Source organism: Pleurodeles waltl, chromosome 6 (assembly GCF_031143425.1).
Source record: "Pleurodeles waltl isolate 20211129_DDA chromosome 6, aPleWal1.hap1.20221129, whole genome shotgun sequence".
Lineage (NCBI taxonomy): Eukaryota > Metazoa > Chordata > Amphibia > Caudata > Salamandridae > Pleurodeles > Pleurodeles waltl.
In genome coordinates this window covers 550,837,288-550,864,757 of record NC_090445.1, presented here as the reverse complement: position 1 = coordinate 550,864,757, position 27,470 = coordinate 550,837,288, and positions in this window count along the sequence as shown.

The following is a 27,470-nucleotide window of genomic DNA, read 5'->3' as shown; positions in this document are numbered from 1 at the left end:
GTCCCGCTGACCAGTGCTCGTGTCCCGAGGACGTAACCATTATGTCCTGGGCACAGAGCTCAGAGGGAGCGCTAGCGTTCCCTCTGTGGTCTTCCCTCCCACCTCCCCAAGGCTGGGATGGAAGGAGAAGCCCTTCCCCTTCCACCCCCTTCCACCCTCCTGACCCCCCACCCCCGTGACATCAGCACGTGATTGCGCGCTGACCTCACAGAGGCCGCCTCCCATCACACTGGAAGCTCAGCTTCCAGCGCGATCGGAAGAGAAATGCAAAGCCCTGGAGGCAGAAACCGTTAGGTGCCAGGGATAATTTTTTTTGTTAGTTTTTTTGTTGTTGTTTTTTAGATGTGGGGAGCGACCCCTTAGGTAAGGGTCGCTCCCCTAGGGGTCAAATTGTATTTAGGCCATTTCTGCCCCACTTGGGGGCAGATTGGCATATTTTTATTAGGCCAATTTGCCCCCAAGGTGGGCAGTAATCACTAGACACCAGGGAGTTTTTTTTTTAACGTGAATTTCACGCAAGGGGAGTGACCCCTTAGGCAAGGGTCGCTCCCTGGGGGGGGGGGGATTTATTTTAGGCCATTTCTGCCCCCCCTTGGGGGCAGATTGGCCGGTTTTTGTTAGGTCAATCTGCCCCCAAGGGTGGCAGAAACCACTTAGGCACCAGGGACTGGTGTGTGTGTATGCGTGTGTTTTCTGTAGGGGGCAGCCACTTGGGTAAGGGTCGCTCCCCATGGGGGCACATTACTGTTGGCCTATTTTTGGAAGGCCCATCTGCCCTCAAGGGGGGGCAGAAAGCCCACCAGAGACCAGGGAAGGTTTTTTTTCAAAAATAAGAGGGTGAGGGTATGGCCAAACCCCCACCCCAAGTAAATGGGGCCAAAGTTGTTCTGCTCACCAGTAGGCAGAAGGGGCAATTACCCCTGATCCACACCCCGGAGGGGCAGAAAGTCTACTAGATGCCAGGGAATTAATATATAAATATATATATATATATATTGGGGTGGTGGCCACCAACCAGCCTGGGCCTGGTTATGCCCCCACCCCAACTGAAGGGAGTAACAGTCTTTCAGCTCTCCCCACACTCTAAAACATCTTATCCCACAGCAAGCAAGAAGACATTTGATTACTTTGGGTTTTGGTTTTACATTTGGCACATGAAAGCTTGGCTAACTCTCAAAATCGTCCCACTTGGAATGGTGAGGGCTGCACTTTATGGACTTTGGGACACTGCCATGTAGAAAAATCCACAAGACCTAGATACAGCTGAAAACTGAATATCTGGGAGATTTCAGCGTGGTGTGTTTCACATGCACCCTGCACCATTTTTGTACCCACAATGCCCTGCAAAACTCCAACTTGGCTGGAAATCACAAATTTTTCCCACGTTTTTGTGATGGAACCTTCCGGTATCTGCAGAAATCCACAAAATTCCTACCACCCAGCATTGTCTCATCTATACCGATAAAGATTCTGCTGCACTCGTCAGCCTAAAAATGTTTTTTTGCAAACTGCCCTTTTGGACCCCCTTTGGTTCCCCCTCAATATCGACATGTTTTTGGCTCTTCCCTTTCACAAGCACTTGGCCCATCTACACAAATGAGGTATCCTTTTTACCGGGAGACTGAGGGGAACGTTGAGTGGTATGAAATTTGTCCCAGTGCGGTAATCCCACATAGAAATGTTGGAAAATTTTGATTTATTAGCTAAATTTGAGGTTTGCTGAGGATTCTGGGTAAGAAAACTTTGGGGGATCCACGCAAGTCACACCTCCCTGGACTCCCTCTGTGTCTAGGGGTTTATTTGGTTTCCCTAGATGGCTGCTGAGCCCAGGACCAAAAACGCAGGTGCCCCTCTCAAAAACAGGTAGTTTTGTTTTTGATAATTTTGATGTATCCAGATAGTGTTTTGGGGCATTTTCTTTTGCGGGCAGTAGGCCTACCCACAAAAGTGAGGTACCATTTTTATCGGGAGACTAGGGGGAACGCTGAGTGGGAGGAAATTTGTGGCTCCTCTCTGATTCCAGAACTTTCTGTCACCGAAATGAGAAGAAAAAGTGTTTTTCGCCCAAATTTTAAGGTTTGCAAAGGATTCTGGGTAACAGAACCTGGTCAGAGCCCCACAAGTCACCCCATCTTGGATTCCCCTAGGTGTCTAGTTTTCAAAACTGCGCAGGTTTGCTAGGTTTTCCTAAGTGCCGGCTGAGCTAGAGGCCAAAATCCACACCTAGGCACTTTGCAAAAAACAGCTCTGTTTTCTTTCTGAAAATGTGATGTGTCCACGTTGTGTTTTGGGGCATTTCCTGTCGCGTGCGCTATGCCAACCCCCACAAGTAAGGTACCATTTTTATCGGGAGACTTGGGGGAACGCTGGGCTGGGTGGAAGGAAATTTGGGGCTCCTCTCAGATTCCAGATCTTTCTGTCACCAAAATGAGAGGAAAAGGTGATTTTATGGCCACATTTTGAGTTTTGCAAAGGATTCTGAGTAACAGAACCTGGTCAGAGCCCCACAAGTCACCCTCATCTTGGATTCCCCTAGGTGTCTAGTTTTCAAAACTGAGCAGGTTTGCTAGGTTTCCCTAGGTGCCGGCTGAGCTACAAGCCAAAATCCAAAGCTAGGCACTTTGTGAAAAACAGCTCTGTTTTCTTTGTGAAAATGTGATGTGTCCACGTTGTGTTTTGGGGCATTTCCTTTCGCGGGCGCTAGGCCTACCCACACAAGTGAGGTACAATTTTTATCAGGAGACTTGGGGGAACGCTAGGTAGAAGGAAAATAGTGGCTCTTCTCAGATTCCAGATCTTTCTGTCACCGAAATGAGAGGAAAAAGTGTTTTTATGGCCACATTTTGAGTTTTGCAAAGGATTCTGGGTAACAGAAGCTGGTCAGAGCCCCACAAGTCACCCCATCTTGGATTCCCCTAGGTGTCTAGTTTTCAAAACTGCGCAGGTTTGCTAGGTTTCCCTGGGTGCCGGCTGAGCTACAGGCCAAAATCCAAAGCTAGGCACTTTGTGAAAAACAGCTCTGTTTTCTTTGTGAAAATGTGATGTGTCCACGTTGTGTTTTGGGGCATTTCCTTTCGCGGGCGCTAGGCCTAACCACACAAGTGAGGTTCCATTTTTATCGGGAGACTTGAGGGAACGCTGCATGGAAGGAAATTTGCGGCTCCTCTCAGATTCCGGAACTTTCTGTCAAAGAAATGAGAGGAAAAAGTCTTTTTTTTATTGGCCGAATTTTGAGGTTTGCAAAGGATTCTGGGTAACAGAACCTGATCAGAGCCCCACATGTCACCCCATCTTGGATTCTCCTAGGTGTCTAGTTTTCAAAACTGCGCAGGTGTGCTAGGTTTCCCTAGGTGCCGGCTGAGCTATAGGCCAAAATCCACAGCTAGGCACTTTGTAAAAAACAGCTCTGTTTACTTTGTGAAAATGTGATGTGTCCACGTTGTGTTTTAGGGCATTTCCTTTCGTGGGCGCTAGGCCTACCCACACAAGTGGGGTACCATTTTTATCGGGGGAGTTGGGGGAATGCTGGGTGGAAGGAAATTTGTGGCTCCTCTCAGATTCCAGAACTTTCTGTCACTGAAATAGAGGAAAAAGTGTTTTTTTGGCCAAATGTTGAGGTTTGCAAAGGATTCTGGGCGACAATACATGGTCAGAGCGCCACAAGTCACCCCATCTTGGATTCCCCTAGGTGTCTAATTTTAAAAAATGCACTGGTTTGCTAGGTTTCCCCAGATGCCGGCTGAGCTAGAGGCCAAAATCCACAGGTAGGCACTTTGTAAAAAACACCTCTGTTTTCTGTGGAAAAATGTGATGTGTCCATGTTGTGTTTTGGGCCATCTCCTTTCGCGGGCGCTAGGCCTACCCACACAAGTGAGGTACCATTTTTATCGGGAGACTTGGGGGAACGCCAGGTGGAAGGAAATTTGTGGCTCTTCCAGGATTCCAGAACTTTCTGACACCGAAATGAGAGGAAAAAGTGTTTTTTTGGCCAGATTTTGAGGTTTGCAAAGGATTCGGGGTAACAAAACCTGGTCAGAGCCCCACAAGCCACCCCATCTTGGATGCTCCTAGGTGTCTAGTTTTCAAAACTGTGCAGGTTTGCTTGGTTTGCCTAGGTGCCGGCTGAGCTACAGGCCAAAATCCACAGCTAGGCACTTTGTAAAAAACAGCTCTGTTTTCTTTGTGAAAATGTGATGTGTCCACGTTGTGTTTTGGGGCATTTCCTTTTGCGGGCTCTAAGCCTACCCATGCAAGGGAGGTACCATTTTTATCTGGAGACATAGGGGAACACAGAATAGCAAAACAAGTGTTATTGCCCCTTGTCTTTCTCCACATTTTTTCCTTCCAAATGTAAGACAGTGTGTAAAAAAGACGTCTATTTGAGAAATGCCCTGTAATTCACATGCTAGTATGGGCACCCTGAAATTCAGAGATGTGCAAATAACCACTGCTTCTCAACACCTTATCTTGTGGCCATTTTGGAAATACAAAGGTTTTCTTGATACCTATTTTTCACTTTTTATATTTCAGCAAATGAATTGCTGCATACCCGGTACAGAATGAAAACCCATTGCAAGGTGCAGCTCATTTATTGGCTCTGGGTACCTAGGGTTCTTGATGAACCTACAAGCCCTATATATCCCTGCAACCAGAAGAGACTAGCAGATGTAACAGTATATTGCTTTCAAAAATCTGACAGCGCAGGAAAAACTTACAGAGTAAAACGTGGAGAAAAAAGGCTATTTTTTTCAGCTCAATTTCAATTTTTTTTTATTTCAGCTGTTGTTTTTGGTAGGAAACACTTGTAGGATCTATACAAATGACCCCTTGCTGAATTCAGAATTTTGTCTACTTTTCAGAAATGTTTAGCTTTCTGGGATCCAGCATTGGTTTATCACCCATTTCGGCCACTAACAGGAAGGAGGCTGAAAGCACAAAAAATAGTAAAAAATGGGGTATGTCCCAGTAAAATGTCCAAATTGTGTTGAAAAATTGGTTTTTCTAATTCAAGTCTGCCTGTTCCCGAAAGCTAGGAATATTGTGAGTTTACTACCGCAAACCCTTTGTTGATGCCATTTTCAGGGAAAAAACATGAGCTGCCTCCTGCAGCCCTTTTTCCAATTTGTTTTAAAAAAAACAAAGTTTTCGCTGTATTTTAGCTAATTTCTTGGTCTCCTTTAGGGGATCCCACAAAGTCTGGGTACCTCTAGAATCCCTAGGATGTTGGAAAAAAAGGATGCAAATTTGTCGTGGGTAGCTTATGTGAACAAAAAGTTATGAGGGCCTAAGCGAGAACTATCCCAAACAGCCAAAAAAAGGCTCGGCACAGGAGGGGAAAATGCCCGGCAGCAAAGGGGTTAAACCGAAGATCTCTTGAAGATAAAGGGGCACAGAGTAGAAAGCGCCGCTCCAGCCAGTCGACACCACAGAATGTTCTGACATCAGCAAAAGACGATGTCAGAAGATTCCAGGTGACACAAACAGATTCTCCATCACGTCACTACACTTCTTCCCCCTTTAAAAATAGTACAATAAAAACAAATTTACAGAATAAACAATGGGAATCAAACTAGAACAATTCTATAAGAGAAAGTAACATCTAAAAAAAAAACATCCATAACGAAAGATTCTATAATGCAGCTTTTCATGTCATGACATAATCTAAAGATTTTGTGGATTTATGACCAACTCTCACACTTCTTCTCCTAATACACTCTCCAGTCTTAGCAGAGTCATCAACAATGGATTGTTTTTGTGTACCTTGCATTAGCATACTGGGATCCGGAGCTAATCTAGTAGTACTCCACCAGCTGCCATCAGACAACTTCACAGAATTCCTACGCAATTCCCGAATCTGTTGAGAATCCCTAAATTTGGACATACCTTTTCTAACCAACAATGGATTCTTTACCCTCACCCAATCTCCAACATGCAGCTTCTCACTCTTGTCTAGTAACCCACTCAGCTTTCTTTGTCCTACCATATTTGAATTATTTTCTTCTATTTGCCATGTTTCTTTCAAATCACACCCATCACAAAACAATTTAACCATCCAAAATGGGCATAATTCAGTAGCTGCAATTCTACCCCTCATGAGCTCGAATGGACTTTGCCAGTGGCAACATGTGGTGTAGTACAATAGGACCAAACAAGGTCTTTAATGGCCTGATCCACTGACACGTTGCTTCTACATGCAGCTTGGACACAATCCACCAGTACCCGATTAAACCGCTCCACCATTCCATTGCTGTGAGGATGGTACAATGGAGTTCTAATATGTTTGATGCCACATTTGCTTAAAAATTGTACCATTTATGTTGTAACAAATTGAACACCATTTTCAGTCAAATTTGTTCTGGAAAACCCTCCAGAATGAAAACATTTTTTAAGCAACTGATAACACTTTGGGTAGTTGGAAACCTCACAAATTCTACCTCAACCCATCTCAGAATATGGTCAATAATCACTATAAAGTACCTCATGTCGGGTGGCAACACATGATAGGGACCTAAGAAGTCTAGACCTAATTTCTGCCAGGCCCTAGGTGGTGAAGGCACAATGAATCCATACCACTTCCTGTAACCAAAACTTTGTCACTCATGGAGCATCTTGTACAACTTCTAACATAATCTTCTATTTCTTTGTCCATTCTAGGCCACCAAAAATCAGATCTCAGTTTCCTCTTTGTGATGGTTGCACCTAAATGACCAGAATGAGCTCTAACAATTAAGTCTTTTCTCAAGCATTCAGGAGGAATAAGCTTATCACCCATCACCAATTTGTCTCCTTCAATTGATAATTCATCAGACACTTTCCAATAAGATTGATGCTCAGGTAAAAGATTTTGCTCTTTGGGCCTCCCTGATTTCACCAAACGCATCACTTCAACAAACAATTTATCTTTCCGCACTGACTCAATCCATCCTTCCTCATCCAAAATTTTATGATACTCAGTAATACAAGCCACAAAACATTCTTCAATCTCTGTTTCCCACTCTTGTTCATCATCCTCTTTGTTGGGTAAATGAGAGAGAAGGTCTGCCTTACAGTTCTTTCCATCAGGAATATACTCAACAGAAAAATTGAATTCTAAAAGCTTAGCTGATAACCTGGCAATGCGAGCTGCAGAACGTTTAATTCTCCTTCCTGAAATTATGTCCACCAAAGGTCGGTGATTCATTTTTAAGATGAAATGTCTGCCCCAATGATATGGTTTAAACTTCTCAACACTCCATTCACAGCCTTAAAGTTCTTTCTCAATCACAAAATATTTACGTTCCACTAAATGTAGAGTTCTTGAGGCAAACCCAATAGTACTCTCATAACCATTACTTGAAATACGTGTTAGAACCACACCCAAACCGTATTCACATATATCCACAGTAACAACCGTTTTCTTACTCTCTGAAAAAGGTCGCAAGACCAGTGCATTTATGATATCTTGTTTGACCTTTTCAACCTTTTCTGACCAAACAAAAACAGTGTTTTTCTTAAGCACAGCTCTGAAACACTCAACAGTTTTAGCGAAATCTTTCAAACCTTTTGCATAAAACTCACATAACCCCAGAAATGACAATAATTGTTCTTTGGTTTGTGGAGCAGGTGCCTCTAAAATGCTTCTTACCAGGCCTGGTTTTGGTTTAATGCCCTGTTCTGATAAAATGTGTCCCAAATACTCAATTTCTCTAGACCTGAATATACACTTATCTTCTCTTACTGTAACTCCTCTATCTTCCAATGTGCCTAAAACATCCTCCAAGATTTTATCATGTGCTGATTCAGTGTCAGAAAAAAACAAATATTTGTCCTCAAATACTACTACATTAGGATTATTGCTGAACATGTCAGACATCAGTCTCTGAAAGACTGCCGCAGCTGAGGCTAAACCAAAGGGCAACGTACAAAACTGAAGTGTCCCATCAGGCGTTACAAAAGCCATCAGGTGTCAGGAATTGACATCCAATTCCACTTGATGGTATGCCGATTTCAAATCCAGTTTTGTAAACCAACTAGATGAACCAATCTTTGTGATTAGATCATCAATTCTCGGTAAAGGAAAATTGTCCACCCAAATTTCCTTATTCAAACTTCTTAAGTCTACACACATTCTTAAGTCTCCTGAACTTTTCTTAGCCAAAACAATGGGAAACAACCACAGAGTTGCCTCTACTTTCTCAATTATACCTTGCTCACACATGTCTTTTAATAAATTGGACAAATCTGTTCTTATACTGAAAGGTACATTCCTTAATTTATGTTTAGCTGGCACTGCACCCTGTTTCAGTTTTATTGTATGTGTGAAATTAGTTATCTTTCCCAACTTGCCCTGAAATAGTTTTTTAAATCTCTGTTGCCAAGTACTTACAACATCAGCAACACAGTTCACACAATTTGAACTGTTTTTTTCAATGGACACAGGTTTCTCTCATCCTCGTTAACTAAATTGAATTCAGCTTGATGGATCAAACCTAAAACATTGATCCCTTTTTTTGCCACATAAACTTTTCCTTGAATAATCTCATTAATGATAGACAAAAGCAACTGTAGAAACATCAGAACTGAAAAGTGGTTTTGCCCCCCCAAAATTCATCAACTTTTTCCTGTGACACAATAGTAATACGAGCTCTTGTGTCTACTAGCAGTTTGACTGCAACACCCTCTATTGACACTTCAATATCAGGATCTAAGACCAATTTGTTATCTGATGACATAGCATCTTTGACCACCAAGACAAACTCACTCTCATCATGCTGTGCATTCTCCGTATCATCCCTGAGCACACATCGAACATTTTACTTCCGTGCACTTCTACAAACTTGTGAAAAATTACCGTATTTGTTGCAATTCCTACACTGTTGACCAATTGCAGGACAGTTCTTAAAAGAAGATACATGAGATGAAGCATCACATCTATAACAAATGATTTTCTGGCCATGTTTGAATGTAGAAGTGTTTCTAGATGTCAAAGAACTATCTTGGTTTTTTTTTCCACACATGAATGCTTCTTATTATCACTACTCTGTACATTTGTCACTGCACCTGAAATTGTTGTACTAGCTAACGAAAACTCCAGCTGTTTATCATCTTCTAGAGAACACTCAATGCTTTTCGCTATATCAATAGCTTTGTCTAGAGAAGGAGCTTTACATGTAAGTAATTTTTCCTGAATCCTTTTCGAATAGCATCTTGCTACTAATTGATCCCTAATTAATTGAGAAGTGAAATTCTCAAATTCACACTTTGCAGCCAACACATTCAATGCTGTGATAAACATGTCAATGCTTTCATTAGGGTTTTGTGATCTAGTAAAGAATTTGTATCTATGCACTGCAATATTCTTAGTTTTGACAAAATGTTTGTCCAGTTGTGCAACCGCCATGTCAAATTTGTCCAATTCTTCCTCTTTCCCCATTTTATAAGCTGGTAAATGATCAAAAACATTTGTCCCCAACTCCTAAATAATAATACATCAAACTTTTTTTCCTTTCAGGTCTGAATTTGTGTCCATCAATAGCCCCTAAATAAGCTTTAAAAGAACGCAGCCATAATTTCCACTCCAAAGGAGAATCCCGAGGATCTTGCAAAAAAGGAGCAGGTAGTAAAACATTCTGCATTGTAGAACTGTTGAAGAATTGGGACCAGACAAAAGTTCTAAATTATCCACAAAGCCCAATACAGTTCAGAAATACCCAAAAACAAATACTCCCAAAAACAAGACAAAAGAAACTTTCTTTCTTCTTCCTTTTTTCAAAAAAACTAATTAAAACAAAAAAAAAACATTTAATGTATTTTCTCTTCTTCTTCCTCCCAAGGTAAAATGGCTGAACTGCAGGAAATGGAACTCTGAGTCCTTCTTCTGTCTTGTTGACAATAGCAGGAAGAAATGAGAAAACCGAAGACACAACAGGAGTCCTGCTGACCTAGTGAGTATTTTCCGGTCCTTTTTTTTATTATTTAAATTTAACTGTTCGTACGAAATCCTCAGATGAAATCCACAGTCTCTGTAGTCAGTCGTAATTATCCTGGTGCACGCGTACAAGTGCTGCCCAATAATAAAACCAGTCAACAATAACGCGTGTGATCCATGCGTGTGTAGTAGCAATTATATGCTATGCGCTGTTGTTCCTTATTCAAGCAGAAACAGCTTGAAACGTGCTGCAGAGACGTTACTGCACACGCGCTAGGTGCTGACCACGCACCTGAAATATACATAGAAATTTGATAACCGCTAACAGAAACAGAACCTCTGTGCCCCTGAATGAATAGAAACACTCACAGCGGTTACGGGTACCTGCCAAAGTTCAAAGTGCCCGTTTTATATACAGGAAACACGAAAAGCAGCTTCTCCTCTGAAATTCCTCTCCCTCGTCGCCACTTTGAAGTGAGCACACGTTTTCATCCTTAGGTTAATTAATGGTTTTATTCAAATATAAATATAGTCGCATTTAAACCGAAGATCTCTTGAAGATAAAGGGGCACAGAGTAGAAAGCGCCGCTCCAGCCAGTCAACACCACGGAATGTTCTGACATCAGCGAAAGACGATGTCACAAGATTCCAGGTGACACAAACAGATTCTACATCACGCCACTACATTACTAAAAGTAGCATTTTCAGAATTGCAATTTAAAATCTGACTTCACCATAAATTCTGATCTTAAATTGTAATTTTAGAGACACCAAACTTGGGGGTCCCATCTCTTCCCAGTTGGAAATTACACTTATAAAATGTAACAAGGCAATCTTAATGTTATCCGATGGGAGAGACACGCCTTGGAGTAGTGAAAAACAAATGACAAGGTCTATCACTACTAAGACATGTAAAACATAATAGTACATGTCCCACTTTTTAAATACACTACACATTGCCCTTGGGCTATGTAAAGTGACTTAAATGTTCTAAAAAGCAAGGTTTGGCCTGGCAAGAGAGTTAACTTGCAGGTTGACACAGCAGTTTAAAACTGCACACACAGGCTCTGCAATGGCAGGCCTGTGTCATGTTGAGAGGCTACTTCAGTGGGCCGCACAATCAATGCTGCAGGCTCACCAGTTGCATTTAATTGATAGGGCCTAAGCACAGGTAGAGCACGTTACTAGGGACTTATAAGTAAATTAAATATGCCAATTATGGAAATGCCAGTGTTACCATGTTTTAGCAGAGAGCACATGCACTTTAGCTCTGGTTACAGTGCTAAAGCACCCAGAATCCTAAAGCTAGCAAAAACAAGGTCAGTGAAACAGATCTGAACGCAAAAAGTCGTGGGAAATCAAGCCAAGGATACCCGGTCTAATAGTGGGCACAACCATAAAGTTCTTCTCTTTGCTGATTACCTACTCCTTACCTTGAAGGAGTAGGAGTCTTTCTTCCCAATGGTAGTCCAATGCCTGCAAGGATTTGAAGCAGTGTCAGGATAGAAAATTAACTTGGCCAAATCACAAGTTCTAAATTTAATGATCCCATAGCAGTTGCACCTGTGTCTGCAAGCATTAACCTCCTTCCAATTGGCAGCTAACTCTATCCAATATCTTGGTCCCGCTATCACTAGTTCCATTCAGACATGGTTGTGAGCCTACTAGCCACGTTATCACAAAGCCATCCTTGAAGATATCAGTCACTGGAAACCCCTCCACATTTCATGGCTGGGGCACATAAATGGTGTTAAGTTTAAAATTCTCTCTAGGCTGTGTTAGCTCTTTCAGTAACTCCCTACTCATACCCCCCACTGAGGATACCACACATGTGCAACAAAATGTATGTTCCTTCATTTGGAAAGAGGGGGTGATCTCAAACCTATAACACCTTGCTCATTCTCCCAAGGGACCGTGGAGGTCTTGTGTGCCCACTCCTTCTAGATTACTACAGGGTGTCTCACTTGCATTTCATCTTAAAGTGGGTGGTTAGAGAGAGTGAAAAGCACTGGTTTCACCTGGACCGTGACATGGCTTGTAGACCAGTCTGGGACCTGTCCGAGCTCCTGAAACAACACCGTCCTTGATGTGCATGTATATAGCGACCCCAACCAGGACAGTTCGAGAAATATGGGATAGGCTTGCCTTAATGAGAGGCCTGACCAAAATTCCCTCCCCATATACCTCAATTGCACGCAACCCTGATTTCATACCTGCGCTCCTTCTGAGCTGCTTTCCAGGTTGGGAGAATGAAGATTGGAGGATCCTGCAAGATCTTTTCCAGGGACAAACAAGCAAGACTTTTGAGCAATGCAAAACTGACTTCAATATATTGAACACGCTGTGACAGAAATATTTCCAATTGCACCACTGGGAGTTGCTTCCTTCCTATGCTTTAGGAGACACCAGCATCGCACGCCTCTTGAAACTTTGGTCTGCAACTTTGAGGGTTACAAAGGCCTCATCTCCAAGATGTATAGAGTCTTGCAACAGTCCTGCCTGCTCCCTAGTCATCCCTACCAAACAAAATGGGAACACAAAAGCAGTGGGAAACCCTAAAGTGCAAGATATCCAAGGCTCATAGAAGCATCCCCCAATGGGAAAGGTGTCACAAGATTGTGCTACAATGGTACTTTACCCCGGAGCACCTACACTCTATTTTTCCAGCAACTTCGGCCACATGCTGGCGATGCGGTAAACTGCTGGGTTATTTTCAGCACATATGGTGGTCACCATTTTCTAGAACAAAATTCTGAGACACATCAAAAACATACTACGTTACCTGGTCCCAGCAGACTATAGTACAGGTATTTTGGGTGTAACGCTAGATGCCATGACCTATGCCAACTGGAACCTTATACGTCATTTGACGGGATTGGCGAAGCAGCTCATTGCTTTAGACCCACACTGCCCCTCCTAAAACGACATGGTTCACACGGTTATGGCATATGTTGGCTAAGGAGCATGTGTCTCATAAACTTTCTCTCTCAGAGAAGAAATGTACATGCCACAGGCAGCCCCTTGTTGACTATATGTCCAGAATAGAGCACCTATGTCTTAATCCAACTAGGCTTTGGGCCCTCCATCTGTTTGATTAGTGAACAGTGCTGTAGCATGGGAGTACCCCTCAACGCCAATGCCACCCCTTCTCTGTCTTCCCCTCCCACCTTCTCCTTTGCTGCTCCCTCCACAGCACAGCTGAAGACATGTTTCCTTTCAAGCATCTTCTTCTTCCACCTCCACCCTTTGGGGTTCTCCTCCACTGTAAGAGATTGTAACTAATGAATGTTGGACACAGCCCCCTGTTTTATGTATAGGATAGACATTGAGTGGTTTTCTTGCCCTCCTCCTTGCCAAACACACCAATATACCTTGTTGCTCTCCTCTTTGTTACACCACTTGCCAACTACTTAGTGCTACTGCTTACTTTTTCATACATATTGGCCCTCATAACGACTTTGGCGGTCTTCTCAAAGCTGCGGGTGCCAGAAGACCGCCAGTGGGGACGGTCTTCCGACCACCATATTACAAGTACTGCAGGAATTCTGCCATATTTTGGGTGGAAATCCTGCAGCAGTTGTGCTGGCGGTGGGAGGCACTGTGGTGGTTCCACCACCGGCCGCATCCTGCCAGTCTGACTCCACCAGCAGTATGATGTGCAATAATACAGTCCGACAGTGTCCTGCTGGTGGGGCGCTGCCAGCGGTGGAAGCGCCCTTTCCTGTTCTCTGCCGGACGACCTCCTCCCCGGACCAGGTAAGTTCAACAGGGGAGGGGGTAGGAGGGTGGGGGTGTTGTAAGTGCGTGTGTGGTGTTGGAGTTTGTGCATGAATGTGTGTATGCATGGTTGTAAGTGTGTCTGAATGTAGAAGTGAGTGCGCGTATGCATGTAAGTGTGTCTGCGTGTGTGTATTCGAGTGTGAGTGTTGTGATGGGTGCTTCTTTGTGTGTGAGTATGCGTGTTTGTCTGAATGTGAGTATGCATATTTGCGTGTGAGTATGCGTGGTTGAATGCGTGTATGAGGGCTGAGGTGAATGTGAGTATTGATGCGTGTGAGTGAATACGTGAATGAATGTTGAAGTGAATGCGTGTATGGATGTGTGTGAGTGAATGCGTGTATGTAAGTGTAGGTAAATGAGTGTATGCATGGTGCATATGGGTGTCTGTGTGCATGTGTATGTATGTTGGGAGGGGGGCACTGTGTCTGGAGGGGGTGAGGAACAATGAGGGGGGTGCTGTGTCTGGAGGGGGTGGGGGAGGTGGGCTTAGTGTTTAATGGGGGGTGGGAGAGTCATCTACCGGTGACAGGGAATAAGTTCCCTGTCACCGGTAGCCTTTCCGTCAGAGTTTTCATGGCAGTGCTACCGCTGCGGAAACCCTGGTGGAAAGGATGCTCCTAATACCGCTGGCAGTCTTCTGTGGGCCTTCGGGTCGGAGATGATCATCTCTGTCCCAGCAGTTCTGACCGCCCTGGCGGTATGTGTAGAGATGTGGAGGGTTGGCAGAGGCCAACCCTCCACACTCATAATGTGGCAGTCTTCACCACCAGCCTGTTGGCGGTGGGACCGCCACCTTTACCCTGGCGGTCAGAAGACCTCCAGGGTCATAATGACCCCCATTGTGACTACTCTACCTGCTATGTAAGACTCTGCTTTGATACGTGATGCCTAAAATGTTATTACTTAACCCTGTATTGCTTATAAAACCTAATAAACAGATTTGAAGTAAACATCTTATGCAGTCATGTAGGGGTGAGGTAACTTTGTGACATTAATTTATATGTGTTCTCCTTATGGTGTATGCATATGGAGGACCATGCAGCCCTCTTCTAGATAGCTTTCATGCTCCTCTTAGATTTTGATCCCTAAGTCTCTCTCCCAGTTGGCAATGTAGGTGTTTCTTATGGGGGCTAAAGGCCTGATTTAGATATTGGTGGATGGTAATACTCAGTCACAAATATGACGGATATCCTGTCCACATATTACAATCCTATTGTATCCTATGGAGGTCGTGATACGGCGGACAGGATATCCATCATGTTTGTGATGGAGTATTCCATTCGCTGAGATCTGAATCAGGCCTTCAGTTTTAGGATGTAGCAATAAAGCCAGGAGATACCCTAGCCCTAAAGTTGTTGCTAAAAGGGTTTCTAGGTGTGTCTCATTCCTGCATATTTTGTCGCGGAGATGTGTCCCCAGACCCAGTGTAGGGCCCGTGTAAGCCTGTAGTCATCTTGTCTGCCTGGGCTGAATTTTTTGGTTAAAACCTCTCTAGTTCACAGGTCGCCATTGCCAAAAAAAAGTCCTTTAGGAGGGGGAATCTCCCTGGTTGCAAGAGTGAAACTCTGGATCTGTCATACCAGGGGTAAGTCTGGTTTGTTAACCAGTGGAGTCAGAAGTATAGGGTAAGGGGGAAATAGTTTTTCTGTAAAGAATTTGTTGCTAATAGTCAAGTAGCTTCATCATTGTGGGGAGAAGTGTCTGGGGCTCAGAGCAAGTTTTCTGCAGTAGCCATAATAAATCTTTGATGTTTGAATATGTCTGCTCGACCTATATCCAAGGTTTATTGTCCTCATTATAGTTCCAATTTAGGGCGGGGTGTATCTGAGCCGCCCAGGTATAGGTAGTGTCATTGGAAAAGCCCAGGCCCCCCTCATCTACTCAGCATGAGAGGGTCAAGCATGCCACTCTTGGGGATTTTCATTGCCATGCAAAGTCAAGCATTTTTTGTCAGAATGGAGTCAGAATTGTTGTGCATATCATAAGGAGAAGTGTCTGTTATGTGTAATGTACAAATGAAATTCATTTTTGAACTGTTCAAGCTGCCATCTGGGAGATTTCAAGTTTGCCCCATCAGTATAGAACCTTAAAAAGGGTGGTGATTAGAGGGAGGAATGTTACTATTGTAAAATGTCCTTGTATGGGCCAGCAGGTAAGTATCTAATGGCTGTCCATGAGAAGCCACCCGATGTAGTGGTGCTCACATCAGTTCAAGTGGGTCAACCATGCCTATGCCTTTCAATTTTGAGTAGTTGAGTTTAAAACATGAAGCCAATGTGAAGTAAATAAGCTCTGCCTGGAGTGCAGGAATTGTTTGCACTGGTTTGGTCACAAAGCAAAGGGCATTACTGCAAATAAGGCCAAATTATGCTCCTTATTACCCACTCTCTGTCCATGAATGTTGGGATTGCATAGGATATTGGCCACAAGGGGTTCCATTGCTAGGACGAAAATTAAAAGGGAGAGGGAGCTCCCTTGTCTTGTTCTCCTAGAATGGGGTATATTTGCTGTATGTTCCCCATTGATCTCAATTTTATTGGATGGCTTTTCGTAATTTCCTTTAATTATTGTTTTCATTTCAGGACCATGATGGCCCTTGGTGACCAGCTTTGATAATTATGGCCAGCCCACCCTATTGAAGGCCTTATTTGAGTCAAGTGAGATAAGGAGGGCGATCAGCAGGTACAATGTGAATAATAGCAGGTCTTTTCCAGGTTTAAGGAGGAATTTGAGATAAAAGCTCATCAGCGGTGGCTCCTCCATAGGGGTGGAAGAGTGTCGCCTTCTGCCAGCAGCGGCAGCTGCAAAACTTTTCCCAAAACATGATCATAAACTGTGTTTATGATCGTGTTATGGGAAAAGGGACAGGGCCACGGAAGTGACGTGCACTCCCTCTCCGAGCTCATGTGTGTTTGGCTGGCCATCTCGGGCCGGTCAAACACACATGCGCACATGGCTCTCTCCAGCCCAGCAACAGAGTTGCTGGGCTGGAGAGAGCCTGCACAGGCTCCCAGTCTGCCTGGGAGTGCCCTGGCTGGGCGCTCCCAGCCAATCCTGATGCTGCTTTGAGCAGTGTCAGGATTGGCCACAGGGCAGGCTGGGAGCATGTGCCTGCAGCCATGAGGAGACGGAGCAGAGCAGATGGAGTGGCGCACAGGTGAGGCGTTTTTTAAAAATTATTATTAGTTATTTAATGTAATTATCTCCCCTCCCCCGCGAGTGCGTGCCACACCACCCCACCCCTTCTGTTAAGTGTGAGCTGCGACTGAAGCTCATCATAGTTTCTGTAACTGTGTCACAGTTCTGAACTGTTCTGTCAGGACTCTGTGGCGGAGAACCCCTTGAGGTCACAGAATATCTCCCTATGGAGGTAGTGTACCGAAGCAGAAGAGCAGCTAAAGGCATACACTGGGAATGAACAGCTATAGTAAGGTACAGAAACAGGATAGTGAAGGCAGAGCAACCTTAGTGTGAACAAACAGGACCAAAAACGAAGGTGCCCCTCTCAAAAACAGGTAGTTTTGTTTTTGATAATTTTGATGTATCCAGATAGTGTTTTGGGGCATTTTCTTTTGCGGGCAGTTGGCCTACCCACAAAAGTGAGGTACCATTTTTATCGGGAGACTAGGGGGAACGCTGAGTGGGAGGAAATTTGTGGCTCCTCTCTGATTCCAGAACTTTCTGTCACCGAAATGAGAAGAAAAAGTGTTTTTCGGCCAAATTTTAAGGTTTGCAAAGGATTCTGGGTAACAGAACCTGGTCAGAGCCCCACAAGTCACCCCATCTTGGATTCCCCTAGTTGTCTATTTTTCAAAACTGCGCAGGTTTGATAGGTTTTCCTAAGTGCCGGCTGAGCTAGAGGCCAAAATCCACACCTAGGCACTTTGCAAAAAACAGCTCTGTTTTCTTTCTGAAAATGTGATGTGTCCACGTTGTGTTTTGGGGCATTTCCTGTCGCGGGCGCTAGGCCTACCCCCACAAGTAAGGTACCATTTTTATCGGGAGACTTGGGGGAACGCTGGGCTGGGTGGAAGGAAATTTGGGGCTCCTCTCAGATTCCAGATCTTTCTGTCACCAAAATGAGAGGAAAAGGTGATTTTATGGCCACATTTTGAGTTTTGCAAAGGATTCTGAGTAACAGAACCTGGTCAGAGCCCCACAAGTCACCCTCATCTTGGATTCCCCTAGGTGTCTAGTTTTCAAAACTGAGCAGGTTTGCTAGGTTTCCCTAGGTGCCGGCTGAGCTACAAGCCAAAATCCAAAGCTAGGCACTTTGTGAAAAACAGCTCTGTTTTCTTTGTGAAAATGTGATGTGTCCACGTTGTGTTTTGGGGCATTTCCTTTCGCGGGCGCTAGGCCTAACCACACAAGTGAGGTACAATTTTTATCAGGAGACTTGAGGGAACGCTCCGTGGAAGGAAATTTGTAGCTCCTCTCAGATTCCGGAACTTTCTGTCACCGAAATGAGAGGAAAAAGTGCTTTTTTTTGGTGAAATTTTGAGGTTTGCAAAGAATTCTGGGTAACAGAACCTGATCAGAGCCCCACATTTCACCCCATCTTGGATTCCCCTAGGTGTCTAGTTCTGAAAAATGCACTGGTTTGCTAGGTTTCCCCATGTGCCGGCTGAGCTAGATGCCAAACTCCACAGGTAGACACTTTGTAAAAAACACCTCTGTTTTCTGTGGAAAAATGTGATGTGTCCATGTTGTGTTTTGGGCCATTTCCTTTCGCGGGCGCTAGGCCTACCCACACAAGTGAGGTGCCATTTTTATCGGGAGACTTGGGGGAACGCTAGGTAGAAGGAAAATAGTGTCTCTTCTCAGATTCCAGATCTTTCTGTCACCGAAATGAGAGGAAAAAGTGTTTTTATGGCCACATTTTGAGTTTTGCAAAGGATTCTGGGTAACAGAAGCTGGTCAGAGCCCCACAAGTCACCCCATATTGGATTCCCCTAGGTGTCTAGTTTTCAAAACTGCGCAGGTTTGCTAGGTTTCCCTAGGTGCCGGCTGAGCTACAGGCCAAAATCCAAAGCTAGGCAATTTGTGAAAAACAGCTCTGTTTTCTTTGTGAAAATGTGATGTGTCCACGTTGTGTTTTGGGGCATTTCCTTTCGCGGGCGCTAGGCCTAACCACACAAGTGAGGTTCCATTTTTATCGGGAGACTTGAGGGAACGCTGCATGGAAGGAAATTTGCGGCTCCTCTCAGATTCCGGAACTTTCTGTCAAAGAAATGAGAGGAAAAAGTCTTTTTTTTATTGGCCGAATTTTGAGGTTTGCAAAGGATTCTGGGTAACACAGAGCCCCACATGTCACCCCATCTTGGATTCCCCTAGGTGTCTAGTTTTCAAAACTGCGCAGGTGTGCTACGTTTCCCTAGGTGCCGGCTGAGCTACAGGCCAAAATCCACAGCTAGGCAATTTGTGAAAAACAGCTCTGTTTTCTTTGTGAAAATGTGATGTGTCCACGTTGTGTTTTGGGGCATTTCCTTTTGCGGGCTCTAAGCCTACCCATGCAAGGGAGGTACCATTTTTATCTGGAGACATAGGGGAACACAGAATAGCAAAACAAGTGTTATTGCCCCTTGTCTTTCTCCACATTTTTTCCTTCCCAATGTAAGACAGTGTGTAAAAAAGACGTCTATTTGAGAAATGCCCTGTAATTCACATGCTAGTATGGGCACCCTGAAATTCAGAGATGTGCAAATAACCACTGCTTCTCAACACCTTATCTTGTGGCCATTTTGGAAATACAAAGGTTTTCTTGATACCTATTTTTCACTTTTTATATTTCAGCAAATGAATTGCTGCATACCCGGTACAGAATGAAAACCCATTGCAAGGTGCAGCTCATTTATTGGCTCTGGGTACCTAGGGTTCTTGATGAACCTACAAGCCCTATATATCCCTGCAACCAGAAGAGACTAGCAGATGTAACAGTATATTGCTTTCAAAAATCTGACAGCGCAGGAAAAACTTACAGAGTAAAACGTGGAGAAAAAAGGCTATTTTTTTCAGCTCAATTTCAATATTTTTTTATTTCAGCTGTTGTTTTTGGTAGGAAACACTTGTAGGATCTATACAAATGACCCCTTGCTGAATTCAGAATCTTGTCTACTTTTCAGAAATGTTTAGCTTTCTGGGATCCAGCATTGGTTTCTCATCCATTTCGGCCACTAACAGGAAGGAGGCTGAAAGCACAAAAAATAGTAAAAAATGGGGTATGTCCCAGTAAAATGTCCAAATTGTGTTAAAAAATTGGGTTTTCTAATTTAAGTCTGCCTGTTCCCGAAAGCTAGGAATATTGTGATTTTACTACCGCAAACCCTTTGTTGATGCCATTTTCAGGGAAAAAAAATGTTTAGCTTTCTGGGATCCAGCATTGGTTTCTCATCCATTTCGGCCACTAACAGGAAGGAGGCTGAAAGCACAAAAAATAGTAAAAAATGGGGTATGTCCCAGTAAAATGTCCAAATTGTGTTAAAAAATTGGGTTTTCTAATTTAAGTCTGCCTGTTCCCGAAAGCTAGGAATATTGTGATTTTACTACCGCAAACCCTTTGTTGATGCCATTTTCAGGGAAAAAAACATGAGCTGCCTCCTGCAGCCCTTTTTCCAATTTTTTTGAAAAAAAACAAAGTTTTCGCTGTATTTTGGCTAATTTCTTGGTCTCCTTTAGGGGATCCCACAAAGTCTGGGTACCTCTAGAATCCCTAGGATGTTGGAAAAAAAGGATGCAAATTTGTCGTGGGTAGCTTATGTGAACAAAAAGTTATGAGGGCCTAAGCGAGAACTATCCCAAATAGCCAAAAAAAGGCTCGGCACAGGAGGGGAAAATGCCCGGCAGCAAAGGGGTTAAACCGAAGATCTCTTGAAGATAAAGGGGAACAGAGTAGAAAGCGCCGCTCCAGCCAGTCGACACCACAGAATGTTCTGACATCAGCGAAAGACGATGTCAGAAGATTCCAGGTGACACAAACAGATTCTCCATCACGTCACTACACTTCTTCCCCCTTTAAAAATAGTACAATAAAAACAAATTTACAGAATAAACAATGGGAATCAAACTAGAACAATTCTATAAGAGAAAATAATATCTAAAAAAAAAAACATCCATAACGAAAGATTCTATAATGCAGCTTATCATGTCATGACATAATCTCAAAATTTTGTGGATTTATGACCAACTCTCACACTTCTTCTCCTAATACACTCTCCAGTCTTAGCAGAGTCATCAACAATGGATTGTTTTTGTGTACCTTGCATTAGCATACTGGGATCCGGAGCTAATCTAGTAGTACTCCACCAGCTGCCATCAGACAACTTCACAGAATTCCTACGCAATTCCCGAATCTGTTGAGAATCCCTAAATTTGGACATACCTTTTCTAACCAACAATGGATTCTTTACCCTCACCCAATCTCCAACATGCAACTTCTCACTCTTGTCTTGTAACCCACTCAGCTTTCTTTGTCCTACCATATTTGAATTATTTTCTTCTATTTGCCATGTTTCTTTCAAATCACACCCATCACAAAACAATTTAACCATCCAAAATGGGCATAATTCAGTAGCTGCAATTCTACCCCTCATGAGCTCGAATGGACTTTGCCAGTGGCAACATGTGGTGTAGTACAATAGGACCAAACAAGGTCTTTAATGGCCTGATCCACTGACACGTTGCTTCTACATGCAGCTTGGACACAATCCACCAGTACCCGATTAAACCGCTCCACCATTCCATTGCTGTGAGGATGGTACAATGGAGTTCTAATATGTTTGATGCCACATTTGCTTAAAAATTGTACCATTTATGTTGTAACAAATTGAACACCATTTTCAGTCAAATTTGTTCTGGAAAACCCTCCAGAATGAAAACATTTTTTAAGCAACTGATAACACTTTGGGTAGTTGGAAACCTCACAAATTCTACCTCAACCCATCTCAGAATATGGTCAATAATCACTATAAAGTACCTCATGTCGGGTGGCAACACATGATAGGGACCTAAGAAGTCTAGACCTAATTTCTGCCAGGCCCTAGGTGGTGAAGGCACAATGAATCCATACCACTTCCTGTAACCAAAACTTTGTCACTCATGGAGCATCTTGTACAACTTCTAACATAATCTTCTATTTCTTTGTCCATTCTAGGCCACCAAAAATCAGATCTCAGTTTCCTCTTTGTGATGGTTGCACCTAAATGACCAGAATGAGCTCTAACAATTAAGTCTTTTCTCAAGCATTCAGGAGGAATAAGCTTATCACCCATCACCAATTTGTCTCCTTTAATTGATAATTCATCAGACACTTTCCAATAAGATTGATGCTCAGGTAAAAGATTTTGCTCTTTGGGCCTCCCTGATTTCACCAAACGCATCACTTCAACAAACAATTTATCTTTCCGCACTGACTCAATCCATCCTTCCTCATCCAAAATTTTATGATACTCAGTAATACAAGCCACAAAACATTCTTCAATCTCTGTTTCCCACTCTTGTTCATCATCCTCTTTATTGGGTAAATGAGAGAGAAGGTCTGCCTTACAGTTCTTTCCATCAGGAATATACTCAACAGAAAAATTGAATTCTAAAAGCTTAGCTGATAACCTGGCAATGCGAGCTGCAGAACGTTTAATTTTCCTTCCTGAAATTATGTCCACCAAAGGTCGGTGATTCATTTTTAAGATGAAATGTCTGCCCCAATGATATGGTTTAAACTTCTCAACACTCCATACACAGCGTTAAAGTTCTTTCTCAATCACAAAATATTTACGTTCCACTAAATGTAGAGTTCTTGAGGCAAACCCAATAGTACTCTCATAACCATTACTTGAAATACGTGTTAGAACCACACCCAAACCGTATTCACATATATCCACAGTAACAACCGTTTTCTTACTCTCTGAAAAAGGTCGCAAGACCAGTGCATTTATGATATCTTGTTTGACCTTTTCAACCTTTTCTGACCAAACAAAAACAGTGTTTTTCTTAAGCACAGCTCTGAAACACTCAACAGTTTTAGCGAAATCTTTCAAACCTTTTGCATAAAACTCACATAACCCCAGAAATGACAATAATTGTTCTTTGGTTTGTGGAGCGGGTGCCTCTAAAATGCTTCTTACCAGGCCTGGTTTTGGTTTAATGCCTTGTTCTGATAAAATGTGTCCCAAATACTTAATTTCTCTGGACCTGAATATACACTTATCTTCTCTTAATGTAACTCCTCTATCTTCCAATGTGCCTAAAACATCCTCCAAGATTTTATCATGTGCTGATTCAGTGTCAGAAAAAAACAAATAATCGTCCTCAAATACTACTACATTAGGATTATTGCTGAACATGTCAGACATCAGTCTCTGAAAGACTGCCGCAGCCGAGGCTAAACCAAAGGGCAACGTACAAAACTGAAGTGTCCCATCAGGCGTTACAAAAGCCATCAGGTGTCAGGAATTGACATCCAATTCCACTTGATGGTATGCCGATTTCAAATCCAGTTTTGTAAACCAACTAGATGAACCAATCTTTGTGATTGGATCATCAATTCTCGGTAAAGGAAAATTGTCCACCCAAATTTCCTTATTCAAACTTCTTAAGTCTACACACATTCTTAAGTCTCCTGAACTTTTCTTAGCCAAAACAATGGGAAACAACCACAGAGTTGCCTCTACTTTCTCAATTATACCTTGCTCACACATGTCTTTTAATAAATTGGACAAATCTGTTCTTATACTGAAAGGTACATTCCTTAATTTATGTTTAGCTGGCACTGCACCCTGTTTCAGTTTTATTGTATGTGTGAAATTAGTTATCTTTCCCAACTTGCCCTGAAATAGTTTTTTAAAACTCTGTTGCCAAGTACTTACAACATCTGCAACACAGTTCACACAATTTGAACTGTTTTTTTCAATGGACACAGGTTTCTCTCATCCTGGTTAACTAAATTGAATTCAGCTTGATGGATCAAACCTAGAACATTGATCCCTTTTTTTGCCACATAAACTTTTCCTTGAATAATCTCATTAATGATAGACAAAAGCAACTGTAGAAACATCAGAACTGAAAAGTGGTTTTGCCCCCCCAAAATTCATCAACTTTTTCCTGTGACACAATAGTAATACGAGCTCTTGTATCTACTAGCAGTTTGACTGCAACACCCTCTATTGACACTTCAATATCAGGATCTAAGACCAATTTGTTATCTGATGACATAGCATCTTTGACCACCAAGACAAACTCACTCTCATCATGCTGTGCATTCTCCGTATCATCCCTGAGCACACATCGAACATTTTACTTCCGTGCACTTCTACAAACTTGTGAAAAATTACCGTATTTGTTGCAATTCCTACACTGTTGACCAATTGCAGGACAGTTCTTAAAAGAAGATACATGAGATGAAGCATCACATCTATAACAAATGATTTTCTGGCCATGTTTGAATGTAGAAGTGTTTCTAGATGTCAAAGAACTATCTTGGTTTTTTTTTCCACACATGAATGCTTCTTATTATCACTACTCTGTACATTTGTCACTGCACCTGAAATTGTTGTACTAGCTAACGAAAACTCCAGCTGTTTATCATCTTCTAGAGAACACTCAATGCTTTTCGCTATATCAATAGCTTTGTCTAGAGAAGGAGCTTTACATGTAAGTAAATTTTCCTGAATCCTTTTCGAATAGCATCTTGCTACTAATTGATCCCTAATTAATTGAGAAGTGAAATTCTCAAATTCACACTTTGCAGCCAACACATTCAATGCTGTGATAAACGTGTCAATGCTTTCATTAGGGTTTTGTGATCTAGTAAAGAATTTGTATCTATGCACTACAATATTCTTAGTTTTGACAAAATGTTTGTCCAGTTGTGCAACCGCCATGTCAAATTTGTCCAATTCTTCCTCTTCCCCCATTTTATAAGCTGGTAAATGATCAAAAACATTTGTCCCCCAACTCCTAAATAATAATACATCAAACTTTTTTTCCTTTCAGGTCTGAATTTGTGTCCATCAATAGCCCCTAAATAAGCTTTAAAAGAACGCAGCCATAATTTCCACTCCAAAGGAGAATCCAGAGGATCTTGCAAAAAAGGAGCAGGTAGTAAAACATTCTGCATTGTAGAACTGTTGAAGACTTGGGACCAGACAAAAGTTCTAAATTATCCACAAAGCCCAATACAGTTCAGAAATACCCAAAAACAAATACTCCGAAAAACAAGACAAAAGAAACTTTCTTTCTTCTTCCTTTTTTCAAAAAAACAAATTAAAACAAAACAAAACATTTAATGGATTTTCTCTTCTTCTTCCTCCCAAGGTAAAATGGCTGAACTGCAGGAAATGGAACTCTGAGTCCTTCTTCTGTCTTGTTGACAACAGCCGGAAGAAATGAGAAAACCGAAGACACAACAGGAGTCCTGCTGACCTAGTGAGTATTTTCCGGTCCTTTTTTTTATTATTTAAATTTAACTGTTCGTACGAAATCCTCAGATGAAATCCACAGACTCTGTAGTCAGTCGTAATTATCCTGGTGCACGCGTACAAGTGCTGCCCAATAATAAAACCAGTCAACAATAACGCGTGTGATCCATGCGTGTGTAGTAGCAATTATATGCTATGCGCTGTTGTTCCTTATTCAAGCAGAAACAGCTTGAAACGTGCTGCAGAGACGTTACTGCACACGCGCTAGGTGCTGACCACGCACCTGAAATATACATAGAAATTTGATAACCGCTGACAGAAATAGAACCTCTGTGCCCCTGAAAGAATAGAAACACTCACAGCGGTTACGGGTACCTGCCAAAGTTCAAAGTGCCCGTTTTATATACAGGAAACACGAAAAGCAGCTTCTCCTCTGAAATTCCTCTCCCTCGTCGCCACTTTGAAGTGAGCACACGTTTTCATCCTTAGGTTAATTAATGGTTTTATTCAAATATAAATATAGTCGCATTTAAACCGAAGATCTCTTGAAGATAAAGGGGCACAGAGTAGAAAGCGCCGCTCCAGCCAGTCAACACCACGGAATGTTCTGACATCAGCGAAAGACGATGTCACAAGATTCCAGGTGACACAAACAGATTCTACATCATGCCACTACATTACTAAAAGTAGCATTTTCAGAATTGCAATTTAAAATCTGACTTCACCATAAATTCTGATCTTAAATTGTAATTTTAGAGACACCAAACTTGGGGGTCCCATCTCTTCCCAGTTGGAAATTACACTTATAAAATGTAACAAGGCAATCTCAATGTTATCCGATGGGAGAGACACGCCTTGGAGTAGTGAAAAACAAATGACAAGGTCTATCACTACTAAGACATGTAAAACATAATAGTACATGTCCCCCTTTTTAAATACACTACACATTGCCCTTGGGCTATCTAAAGTGACTTAAATGTTATAAAAAGCAAGGATTGGCCTGGCAAGAGAGTTAACTTGCAGGTTGACACAGCAGTTTAAAACTGCACACACAGGCTCTGCAATGGCGGGCCTGTGTCATGTTGAGAGGCTACTTCAGTGGGCCGCACAATCAATGCTGCAGGCTCACCAGTTGCATTTAATTGATAGGGCCTAAGCACAGGTAGAGCACGTTACTAGGGACTTATAAGTAAATTAAATATGCCAATTATGGAAATGCCAGTGTTACCATGTTTTAGCAGAGAGCACATGCACTTTAGCTCTGGTTACAGTGCTAAAGCACCCAGAATCCTAAAGCTAGCAAAAACAAGGTCAGTGAAACAGATCTGAACGCAAAAAGTCGTGGGAAATCAAGCCAAGGATACCCGGTCTAATAGTGGGCACAACCATAAAGTTCTTCTCTTTGCTGATTACCTACTCCTTACCTTGAAGGAGTAGGAGTCTTCCTTCCCAATGGTAGTCCAATGCCTGCAAGGATTTGAAGCAGTGTCAGGATAGAAAATTAACTTGGCCAAAATCACAAGTTCTAAATTTAATGATCCCATAGCAGTTGCACCTGTGTCTGCAAGCATTAACCTCCTTCCAATTGGCAGCTAACTCTATCCAATATCTTGGTCCCGATATCACTAGTTCCATTCAAACATGGTTGTGAGCCTACTAGCCACGTTATCGCAAAGCCATCCTTGAAGATATCAGTCACTGGAAACCCCTCCACATTTCATGGCTGGGGCACATAAATGGTGTTAAGTTTAAAATTCTCTCTAGGCTGTGTTAGCTCTTTCAGTAACTCCCTACTCATACCCCCCACTGAGGATACCACACATGTGCAACAAAATGTATGTTCCTTCATTTGGAAAGAGGGGGTGATCTCAAACCTATAACACCTTGCTCATTCTCCCAAGGGACCGTGGAGGTCTTGTGTGCCCACTCCTTCTAGATTACTACAGGGTGTCTCACTTGCATTTCATCTTAGAGTGGGTGGTTAGAGAGAGTGAAAAGCACTGGTTTCACCTGGACCGTGACATGGCTTGTAGACCAGTCTGGGACCTGTCCGAGCTCCTGAAACAACACCGTCCTTGATGTGCATGTATATAGCGACCCCAACCAGGACAGTTCGAGAAATGTGGGATAGGCTTGCCTTAATGAGAGGCCTGACCAAAATTCCCTCCCCATATACCTCAATTGCACGCAACCCTGATTTCATACCTGCGCTCCTTCTGAGCTGCTTTCCAGGTTGGGAGAATGAAGATTGGAGGATCCTGCAAGATCTTTTCCAGGGACAAACAAGCAAGACTTTTGAGCAATGCAAAGCTGACTTCAATATATTGAACACGCTGTGACAGCAATATTTCCAATTGCACCACTGGGAGTTC